General features: G+C 50.4%; 1 long non-coding RNA gene across 2 annotated transcripts in view; it reads right to left on the bottom strand.

The window, feature by feature from the left end:
- Window positions 1-958: 958 nt before the first annotated feature.
- LOC102758938 overlaps window positions 959-10,756 on the bottom strand; it is a 12,810-nt gene continuing 3,012 nt past the window's right edge. Inside the window, exons 2-4 of one of the 2 annotated variants that reach the window (XR_435847.2) lie at window positions 9,837-9,930; window positions 3,869-5,532; window positions 959-1,574 (exon numbers count right to left, since the gene is read on the bottom strand). This is a non-coding gene — a long non-coding RNA (uncharacterized LOC102758938). Of the gene's footprint in view, window positions 1,575-3,868; window positions 5,533-9,836; window positions 10,066-10,756 lie in introns of those variants that run through there. The other variant, XR_001514476.1, reaches the window with a different exon arrangement.

The raw sequence follows: 10,756 nt of genomic DNA, 5'->3' as shown, positions 1-10,756 counted from the left end.
TAGAGAGCTCTCCTTTCATCGTTCATTTTCTCAGCGAATTCTTATTAAGCACCTGGGATGTGCCGGAAGCCGTGCTGGGAGAGGGCGATGGGTGACCAAGGTGAGCCACCTCCCGAGGCAGGGACAGAGTCTGCTCTGTCCACTTGGCTAACAACACATTGTGCATTGGAGGGATCTGAGAGACAGCTAATAGCTCATGGAACAAAAGGAGCGCTTGTCCATTTGGGAGGTTCAGACAGGCCAGCAGGTGCAGTGGGACTGATAGAACGCGTGTAGTTGTTGTGGGAGGAGAGCCCGGCCCAGTGGCCGTGAGTGGAGCAGCCAGCCGAGCAGCGGGAGAGCAGTGATCAGCCCTGCGTGTCGGGGTGATCCCTCTGAGCTGGGCGTGGATTAGGTTGGATTCGTGTGGCACGGAGCTCGGGTGAGACGCAGCGGGCAGTGAGGCAGGTCTGGTGCGGCTGAAGGTGGAAAGCAGTGGACTAGAGTTCGAAGGAAAGAGCTGTTTAAGAGGCTGCACTGAGAGGGATCTGAAAGGTGCTGATTGGTTAGTTGCGGAGGAAAGAGCGCAGAATCAAAGGAGGGTCCCAAAGGTCTTTCCTTGGGAAACTGGATGGGTGTCGTTGCGTTTTCTGGTGGAGGGAACAGAACAGGAAGAGGAGCGGGCTGTCTGTGTGCACATATGATGTGCATGTCTGTGCATGTGTGTGTGTGTAGGTGGTGGCGGTACAATAAGGTGTCTGGGACACTCAAGAGGAGGTGTTCAAAGAGTAATTGGCTGTGTGCATCTGGAGCTAATTATTTTTTAATATATTTTTATTGGTTTCAGAGAGGAAGGAAGAGGGAGAGGGGGAGACAGAAACATCAATGATGAGAGAGAATCATTGATCAGCTGTCCCCTGCACACCCCCCACCGGGGATCAAGCCCGCAACCCAAGCATGTGCCCCTGACTGAAACCGAACCCAGGACCCTTTAGTCTGCAGGTCACGCTCTATCCACTGAGCCACACCAACCAGGGCTGGAGCCAATTATTAACATTTGAACATCATCAGAGCAGCGGTCGTTTATGCCGTCATAGTAGATGAAATAAAGAGAGGGATGTGTGGCGGGAGAAGAATGCCAGGAAAACGTGAACATTCAAGGGACAAAGGACAAGGATTCTGAGCTGCTGGGAGAGCAGGCAGAACAGCAGCACACACAGCATCCGGAAGCAAGGGGGGTGCATGTCATTGCGCTTGGAGCACCTGGAGGGTGTGCTGGGGCCTCAAACGCAGCCGAGCCCTGGCACTGACTGAGAGACCTGGTCAGAGCCCCGCACCAGCCAGCTGGACCGCCCACGAATCCCTTCCCCGTAGAAACCATGGATGCCCCGTATTAGTCCTCCAGGGCTGCCATACAGAATACCACAGGCTGGGTGCTTACTGCTCCGGCCCTGGAGGCTGGCAGTCCAAGGCCAAGGTGCTGGTGGGGCTGGTTTCTCCTGTGGCCTCTCGCCTGGGCTGCAGGGGGCCGTCTTGTCGCTGTATCCTCGCCGTCTTTCCTCCCTGACACACATCCCTGGTGTCTCTTCCTCCTCCTATAAGGACACCAGTCTTATTGGCTGAGGGCCCCACCCACATGACCTTATTTAACCTTAGTAACGTCTTCAGAGGCCCTGTCTCCAAATATAGTCACACTGGGGGTTGCGGCTTCACTATATAAATTTGGGAGGAGGACACAATTTAGCCCATGCCAGATTATAAATTATTGTTATCTTAAGCCACTCAGTATGGAGTGATTTGTTATTGTATCAAAAAAAATAACTAACACTTGCCCTGCCTGGTGTGGCTCAGTTGGTCGGAGTGTCGTCCCATACACCAAAAGGCGATGATTTGATTCCTTAGTCGGGGCACATACCCAGGTTGTGGGCTCAATCCCCAGTTGGGGTGCGTGCAGGAGGCAGCCAATCAAGGTCTCTCTCTCTCTCTCTCTCTCTCTCTCTCTCTCTCTCTCTCTCTCTCTCTCTCTCTCTCTCTCTCTCTCTCTCTCTCTCTCTCTCTCTCTCTCTCTCTCTCTCTCTCTCCCCCTCCCTCCCTCCTCCTCCCTCCCTCTCCCCTTTCCCCTCTCTAAGATCAATTAAAAATAATAATAACTAGCACTTGTTTCATCATGTATGTGGGGAGGTGATGTAACTCAATGAATTCATGAACTTTGGTTTTTTTTCTTAAACCTGACTCTTTCCACTGAATCCGTCTCCAAGATTCCTACTTTTCCCAGAATGACTATTTGGACGGAAATCACTAACCAATTTTTCGAGATTGTTATTTAGAATAATTACCTTTTTTAAAAACAGGGGAGCACTTTAAAAATCTAAAAATATTTTCAAACCACTTGACATTAAGGAGTAAATGCATGACTTTGCTTTTATATTCCTGTCTCACCATTGTAAATAGCAAGTTACAACCTAATAAGGCCCGGTGTGAAAACCATCTGCCCAGAAATGGCAAAGTAGCAGTCCCATACTCTGTGGCTCACAACAGATTAGATATTTTAAAAATAGTTTGGGGGGAATTCACATTGGGCCCAGGAGTGGGAGCGTCAGGGCTGGTGACCCTGACAGCCGGGCGCAGACAAGTGCTGCCTGCGTGGTGATGAGACAGGCAGAGGCGCTGCTCTCCCCGCGGTCGGGCCACAGTCTTGTAACTGGCATTCTCCCTGTTCCTGGCTGTTGGAGGCTTGGCTCAGTGATCGGAGAGAAGACAGAGCCCGAATCAGAGAGGGTCCTTGGCTCAGAGCTTGGCCCGTTGGAGCAGTGGCCTGCGTCTTCAGGTTCTTGTCTATTCTGTTCCCTGGGGTAGATGAGCTTCAAGGAAAGGAGGTTGGATCTTTCTGCCTCAAGATTTTATTATTTTTTGTTAATTGTCACCTGAGGATATTTTTCTCCATTGATTTTAGAGAGAGTGGAATGGAGGGAGAGTAGAAGAGAGAGCGATGGAGGGAGGGAGAGGAGAGGGAGAGAGAAACAGTGTGAAAGAGACACATCAATTGGTTGCCTCCTACATGCACCCTGACCAGGGCCGGGGATTGAACCTGCAACCCAGGTACGTGCCCTTGACTGGGAATCGAACCTGTGACCCTTCAGTGCACAGGCTGATGCTCACCACTGAGCAACACCAGCCAGGGCCAAGATTTTCTTTAAAACTTGATAAATGCCCCACGTCTGTCCCCTCCCAGGAAATCATTCCTTCAACAGTTTCCCAAGATCCGGTCGTGAGCCCAGCACTGTCCTGGGCTCTGGGCACTCGGTGGAAGTGGAGATACTCCCGCCCCCAGGAGGGTCCCGGCCGGAGGGAGGCCTGCAGAAGCAGGACCCCGGAGCTCGGGTGTCATGGTGCACCTCCCACCTCATCCCTTCCAGGTCACAGCCTAACAGAGGGGGTGTGCTTCTAAAGATCTGCAGGTCCCAGGGCCCTGCGCTTGGCATTGCTGAGATAATAGGGACACAAATGTGGGTGAAAATGACCATTTCCAGTGCTGAGCCATTTGCTGTCTTGCTCAGTGGAGCCAACACTTTTTGTGATTGAATCTGCCATGAGAACAGAGGCCGCGTTGGGGTTCATCTAGACCAGCGGTTCTCAACCTGTGGGTCGCGACCCCTTTGGCGGTCGAACGACCCTTTCACAGGGGTCGCCTAAGACCATCCTGCATATCAGATATTTCCATTACGATTCATCACAGTAGCAACATTACAGTTATGAAGTAGCCACGAAGATAATGTTATGGCTGGGTCACAACATGAGGAGCTGTATTTAAAGGGCCAGAAGGTTGAGGACCGCTGATCCTGACGTGCACCGCCCCCGCCCCCCCGCCCGAAGAGCAGCCCTGCCTCACCTGGGAGAGGCAGAGGTTATAATGCTGGTGTCCGCCCGCGCTGGGGTGGCCACAGGAGTTGACCCGGGTGATCTCCAGCAGCACCCCTCCCGGGAGGAGCTGCGCTGTGATGATCCTTTCCTCGCACTTGGGCTGGCGGTGTGAAAGCCATCGCTAAATATGTAACAGGCCGCGCGTCTCTGTCCCAGAAGCTGATCGTGACTTTGATACGCTGGGGCCGCGGGCAGCTCGCAGAGCCGCTGAGTGAGTGTGAGATGACAGTGTGGACGGAGGACGCAGACGGCTTTATCAGGGCTTCGGTGTGAAAGGGAGCTGGGAGTTGGGGCTGTAGCGGAGGGGGCCCAGCGGCTTTTCTCTTAAAAGGTGGGCGGGTGTGCGCTGATGAAAGGACTTACAAGTTCCAGAGCCTTTGGCCCCTCCCCACCCACACCTCCATCCTCTGAGGACTGTGGTGAGGATCAAGCCAGATCATCTGTGCAGAGTTACCCAAAGGCTCCATAGCTGGCAACACGAATGTCAGGATTGGGATCGAGGCGATTGAGCGCCAAAATCCATGTTCTGGGCATGGTTTCCAACCACTTCTGGCCTGGGCGTCTCAGCCTCTCCGGCGCACACGTATCCCCAGTTCAGGGGCCGGCACGCTCGGGCCTGTAGGTCAGAACGGCTCACCGTCCGTGCGTGGGATTAGAGTGTTATTAATACACAGCCACACGCGCCCGTTTTTGCACCCTCTGTGGCCGCTTTCCTGCGACGACAGCACGGGTGAGTGTTTGCAACAGAGACTGGATGGCCAAAAATAGTCACTACCTGGCCTTTTCTTCAGAAAAAATTTGCCAGCCCCTGATGCATCGGTGACATCCAATGAGTTGATAGGTCATCCCATGCAAAGTGGTAAAAGGAGACGGGTCCCCAAAAGGCAAGGGACAAGCCGTAGAGCTTTGTCCCACTGAGGACACGGAGCAGGGCCCACAGGAGGCCACAAGTGAGAGCAGTCGTCAGTCCTGTCCCCAAGAGGCCCAGGCACTGCACTGGCCGTAAAATTGGCCAAAGGTGAGGGCCGGAGGCTAAGCGTTCTCCCCACGCTCAGAGCTTGATAAAGCCACACAGTCCGCTTTCCGCTGGACTGGGGAAACGCGGAGCCATGTAAGTCCAAGGTGGACGGCCCTTCTTCCCCTTAACTCCTGTGAGTGAGGAGGGGAAGCGCATTAGACATAAGCCCCGGGAGGAGCGTCACAGACATCCCACAGCCTGCCCGGGTGCCGGCGTAGAGGAGAGAGTTGGTCAGACTTGCTTTTCATAGAGCGGTCAGTCCAGAGGCAGCTCGTGGTTGGAATTCATGGGGGAAAGACTGAGCGAGAAGCCTCGTAAAGGAAATCAACACCGGTCCCCTGCGAGATGACAGAGGGGTGAACTCAGGCCACAGAAGGGAAGATCCAGAGGAAGGGGTCCTGATGAACGGAGGTAAGAGATATCATAGGCTGAAGCGCAGACAGGGGCCATGTGGGAGGAGGAGTCTAGGTGACTCTGGTTTCTGGTGAGAAAGGATGGATGGATGGCAGTGTCCTTACATTAGGAAGGGGATGTAGACCTGGAGACGGATAAGTTCTATCCTGGGCACACTTTCTTTGACTCTTTTGGGACATCAAGGGCCTGGATATGTAAGCCTGGAGTAGAGAAGCAGAGAGTAGAAAAAATTATTCTCTTGGTCCATTTTGTTTCTTATATTAATTTGAGAGAGACAGACAGACATCAATCTGTTGTTCCACTTTTTTATGCATTCCTTGGTGGTTTCTTGTATGTGCTCTAACCAGGGATCGAACCTACAACGTTGGCATATCAGGATGATGCTCCAACCAACAGTGCTCTGGGGCCAGGTCCTCTTTGTCCATTTTATTTGCCATATATGAAGTCAAGGAAGTCAAGACTCTGAACACCTTTACTATGTCATTGCAGGCGCGGGGAAGGAAAAAGCATGGTTTCCCTAACAAGGACACCTCTGCACCAATACAGTTGTGTGAACATGCATGGGGGCGAGGGGGGAGGGGGCGGGCGGGGGCTGACCACTGGGTGGGAAGTCATTGTACCCACTCACGCATTCCAGTCAGGCTTGTCTTGATTTGCATTTAGATGGAAATTCTTTCGTCTCCGAACCTGGACTGCCCTCACTCACAGCCATTTAGAAAAGCATTAACTTGAGCTCGTGCAGTATCATTGGTACAACAGCGACACAAAACATAAAAGCAGTATTAATAGCGTTCCCTTAATGACTCGGTAGGACTTAGCCGCTGAAACGGTGGAAAAGTTTAGAACACGGCTGCTGGGTGTCTGTCTGGGAGTGGCGTGCATAACCTGTTAATGAGTGACCGCCCGAATTCCCCAGTGCCCGGGGAACCTGTTTCAAGGGGCTGTGTGGGTTACATGCTTTCCCCACGATTTGGGGGGGCTTGGCGTGGAACCCCAAACCAACGTTATTGTGGATCCTGATTAAGAATGGCATCTGGTCACTTGAGCTGGTAAAGAAGGGGTGTCTTTTATTCAGAAAGGGAACCCTAAGCAGGTGGCTCTAAGGAACCACACAGAGGACATTCTGACACGATTGCTACGCTCTGCCCGTTAAAAGACCATTGCATATACCGTGTTCATTCACACGTTGGTAAGCCTATTCAGTTATCTTGGTTTAGCCTGATTAAGTCGCTCCATTTATCTTCTTTGCATTTGATTTTAAAAGTTAGATTTATCTGGAGAATTATTTGATCACCTCCTGTAAAAATAGCGTTTCTCCAAGACGAAAGCATCCTGGAAATGGGCTATACAACGATGTGAATGCGCTCACTTCTGTTGATCTGTGCACTGAATGGCGGAGGAGGTAAATTAGCCCTGGCCGGTGGCTCGGTTAGTTGGGGCATCATCCCCTGCACCAGAAGGTGCCAGGTTTGATTCCCGGTCAGGGCACATCCCCGGGTTGTGTGTTCAATCCCTGGTCCTGTGGAGGTAACCGATGACGTATACTTCTTTTTATATGTCACCATATGTCTCACCTTTTCTTGGCTCTAGTTGCCTAGTTCCCACTCTGAAACCTCAGAGACAAGTGGAATTAGAAAGCCAGCCCCCCGCTCTCCCTCCCTCCTCCCTTCCTCTCTCCAAAACCAACAAAAAAATAAATAAGTCATCTTGTAACAATATGTCCCTCACTAATGTGTTTGGGACAATCCTATTTTATAGTGTTTCTGTGTGTGTTCTCGACCTAATACTGACTTAGATCAGGTACATTTGATGGCAAGTAACTTATGAAAATGTCATTTTGAGTCTTAAAGTGATCTTCAGTGGATTTGGAGAAGGCAGAGGACAACAGGCTTTGGGGCCTATGGAACAAATGTACCCACCGTTCTTTGAAAATAGTTTATTATTCTTTCTTTACAAACAAAAACAAGCATTCAGCACATTGATTTCCTACAGCAAATGCAGGTTCTTTGACTTTCCAACACGAGCAGCTGGTCTCTCCTGCCTGGTTGCCAAGTGATGAAATTAGGGACTCAATTAAAATCCATTTAGTTGAGCCCTGGCCAGTGGCTCAGTGGTTAGAGTGTCATCCTGTACACCGAAGGGTCGAAGGGTCAATTCCCAATTAAGGCACATACCCAGGTTTCCGGTTCAACCCTCAGTTGGGGCACATGTGTGAGGCGACCGATAGATATTTCCCTCTCATATCAATGTTTCTCTCTTCATTTTCACGCCAGCCCTGCACGGGAGATATTATTATCTCCATTTTTCAGGTGAAGAATCAAGGGTTAGCCCTGCCAGTGTGGCTCAGTGGTTGATCGTCAACCTATGAACCAGGAGATCACGGTTCGATTCCCAGTCGGGGCACATGCCCAGGTTTTGGGGCATGCAGGAGGAAGCCGATCAGTGATTCTCTCTCATCACTGATGTTTCTATCTCTCCCTCTCCTTTCCTCTCTGAAATCAGTAATATATATTTTTTAATTTTTTTTAAAGAATCAAGGTTTAGAGAAATGCACTCATCTGCTGGAGACTTTGCCTAGTAAATGGTAGAGACATGGTTCGGATGGAGGCCGGCCCGTGAACCTCGTGTTCTTCTCATTTTGCGCCACACTGAGAAGAGCTATCATGTATGGGCACCGCCTGAGCAGAGGACAGTACCAGGCGCACAGCACACACCGGCCTGAGGCCCGGAGACCGCCGTGCCGGGCGCACAGACCCCCGTGGCCGAGCGGGACTCGGAGCCGGGGCCTGGGGGGCGGCGGAGCCTGAGCTCGCTCCCAGCCGCGCTGTTGGGTTGCGTCCCTTTTTCTCTGCTCTGGTCACACGCGCTGACTTTCAGATCTTACTAAAAAGCCGTGCAGCTGATGACACCCCTTGGAGATCTGTACCCCTGTTGGCTCTGGAATTCCGTGAGGTTACGTGAGTCAAAGTACAGATCCAATACAGTCACCTTCCTTTCCTCGGACAGGAGACGAGAGGCAGGTGTTGCCTTACTCACACGTGCTCTCCCAGACATTGGCCTCTACTCAGACCCTCTGAGTCAGCGGTTCTCAACCTTCCTCAGGCCGCGACCCTTTAATACAGTTCCTCATGTTGTGGTGAAAATTATTTCACCACAACCCGACCATAAAATTATTTTCGTTGCTACTTCATAACTGTAATGTTGCTACTGTTATGAATCATAATGTAAATATCTGATATGCAGGATGTATTTCCATTGTTACAATTGAACATAATTAAAGCATAGTGATTAATCACAAAAACAATACGTAATTATATATGTGTTTTCCGATGGTCTTAGGCGACCCCTGTGAAAGGGTCGTTCGACCCCCAAAGGGGTCCCGACCCACAGGTTGAGAACCGCTGCTCTAAGTGGATCCGATCCTGCAAAGATCTGGGCCGAGCGAAATACACTGTTGGACTGAGATTCTTGCATAGGAAATGGACTGTGGGTTTGCTCATTGTCCTGAAGCGTAGCTTGTGTTGTCATCCTCTTTAAACGTTTGGTTATTTCCAGTTTTTCTTGACTCACCAGACACATGTGTTATTTCTCTACGGCCATGAGGAGCAAAGCTGCTTTAACTTCTTTAACTTAACCACCAAGCACGCAGTTGCTGAGGTGGCAGGTTTAGACGGAGTTTTCAATTGTCATGGCTTATTCACTGACACAATTGCCCACGGAAACAATACATTGGCAGAAAATTAAATTACCTGTTGGTGTGACTCAATGGTTGAGTGTCGACCCATGCACCAAGAGGTCACCAGTTCACTTCCCAGTCAGGGCACATCCCCAGGTGCAGGCTTGATCCCCAGTAGGGGGCATGCAGGATGCAGCCAATCAATGTTGATGTTTTTCTCTCCTAGATGTTTCTATCTCACTGTCCCTCTCTCTCTAAAATCAATTTCTATAAAACATTTCTTTTTCAGAGAGGAAGGGAGAGCGTGAGAGGGATAGAAACATCAATGAGGAGAGAAAATCATTGATCAGCTGCCTCCTGCACACCCCCTACTGGGGACTGAGCCCGCAACCTGGGCATGTGCCCTGACCGGGAATGGAATTGTGACCTCCTGGTTCATAGGTCGATGCTCAACCACTGAGCCATGCTGGCCAGGCAAAAAAAAACCCACATATTTTTTTAAAAATTACCTGTTCACCTATTTGAGCAATACCTGGAATTTGGGCAACTCTCCCAGGTTAAATTTGGGAATAATTTCATTTTTAAGGGTAAATTCAGCAACAGCAGTAACACATCCCGAGCTTCTCCGACGTGCCTCCTCCTTGTTTGTCTCAGCGTCCTGTCCCCGGCACTGCCTCAGGTATCAGACAGGACAGGAGGAGTTAGGGAGAAAATCGCTAACCAATGCCCAGCAGCCTGCCCCTTCACGCTAAAGCACCTGCAGTGAGTTCCTTCCCACGCAACCCTTCATAATCGTTAAGCTTCTAAAACCTAAAATTTGGCACTTACCCAGTTTCCTCGATGTCTGTCCTGTGTCTGCTGCCCTGTTCTCCTGGCTGCTCTGAGCCTATGTCACCTCATTTGTAAAGCACCTTCCAGCAACCTGAAAACAGGCACAATAAGGGGTTGGTCTGGGTTAGGGCAGGGAGGGGAGAGAAAAAGTCCTGAGTTGCTAGGCATCATGAAGCTTTAAAGAAAATAATCTACCCTGACCAGTGTGGTTCAGTGGTTAGAGTGTTGGCCCATACACCAAAAGGTCGAGGGTTCGATTTCCAATTAAGGGCATGTACCTCGGTTGTGGGTTTGATCCCTGGCCCCGGCTGGGGCTCGTATGGGAGGCAACCAATCGATGTGTCTCTCTCACATCAATGTTTTTTTCTCTCCCTCTCTCCCTTCCACTCTCTCTCTAAAAAAAAAAAAAAAAAATTAATGGAAGAAATATCCTTGGGTGAGGACAAAATAAAAATGAACAAAATAAAAATTTAAAAATCTTGTAATAGACTGTTTAAAACAAAACAAACTCTGTACACTATTTAGGACTGCTACAGGAAAACAGTACTACGGAACGGAATTTTTCAGGAAAACAGTACTAATCGGAACGAAACTTCCAAGTTGGACTCTTTCCAGGAGAGTCATAAACAGAATAGACCACCGAGACGAAGCCACTATTTCTGGGACCCAGGCGATGAAAGGTGTGGGCAGGGCCTCTGAGGACGGAGCAGTGCCTTCAGGAGCTCTTGGGCGCGTTCACAGCCGCACAGGCGGCGGCTGGGACCCCGTCGTCTGCCTGCACTGGCTTTTCTCTGCTTCCATCAGGACTCCGTTGCTTGGTGTAAAGGCTCCTTTCGGTGCTTGTTTCTAAATATTACTCTGGTCTGTTTCCTCTTTACTTCCTAGCTCACGGAAATACCACGTTCAAGCCAGTTTTA

This window comes from Myotis davidii, unplaced genomic scaffold (assembly GCF_000327345.1).
Source record: "Myotis davidii unplaced genomic scaffold, ASM32734v1 scaffold762, whole genome shotgun sequence".
Taxonomy (NCBI): Eukaryota; Metazoa; Chordata; class Mammalia; order Chiroptera; family Vespertilionidae; genus Myotis; species Myotis davidii.
Note: the sequence above shows the minus strand (reverse complement) of the source record. Positions and strands in the feature narration are given on the sequence as shown.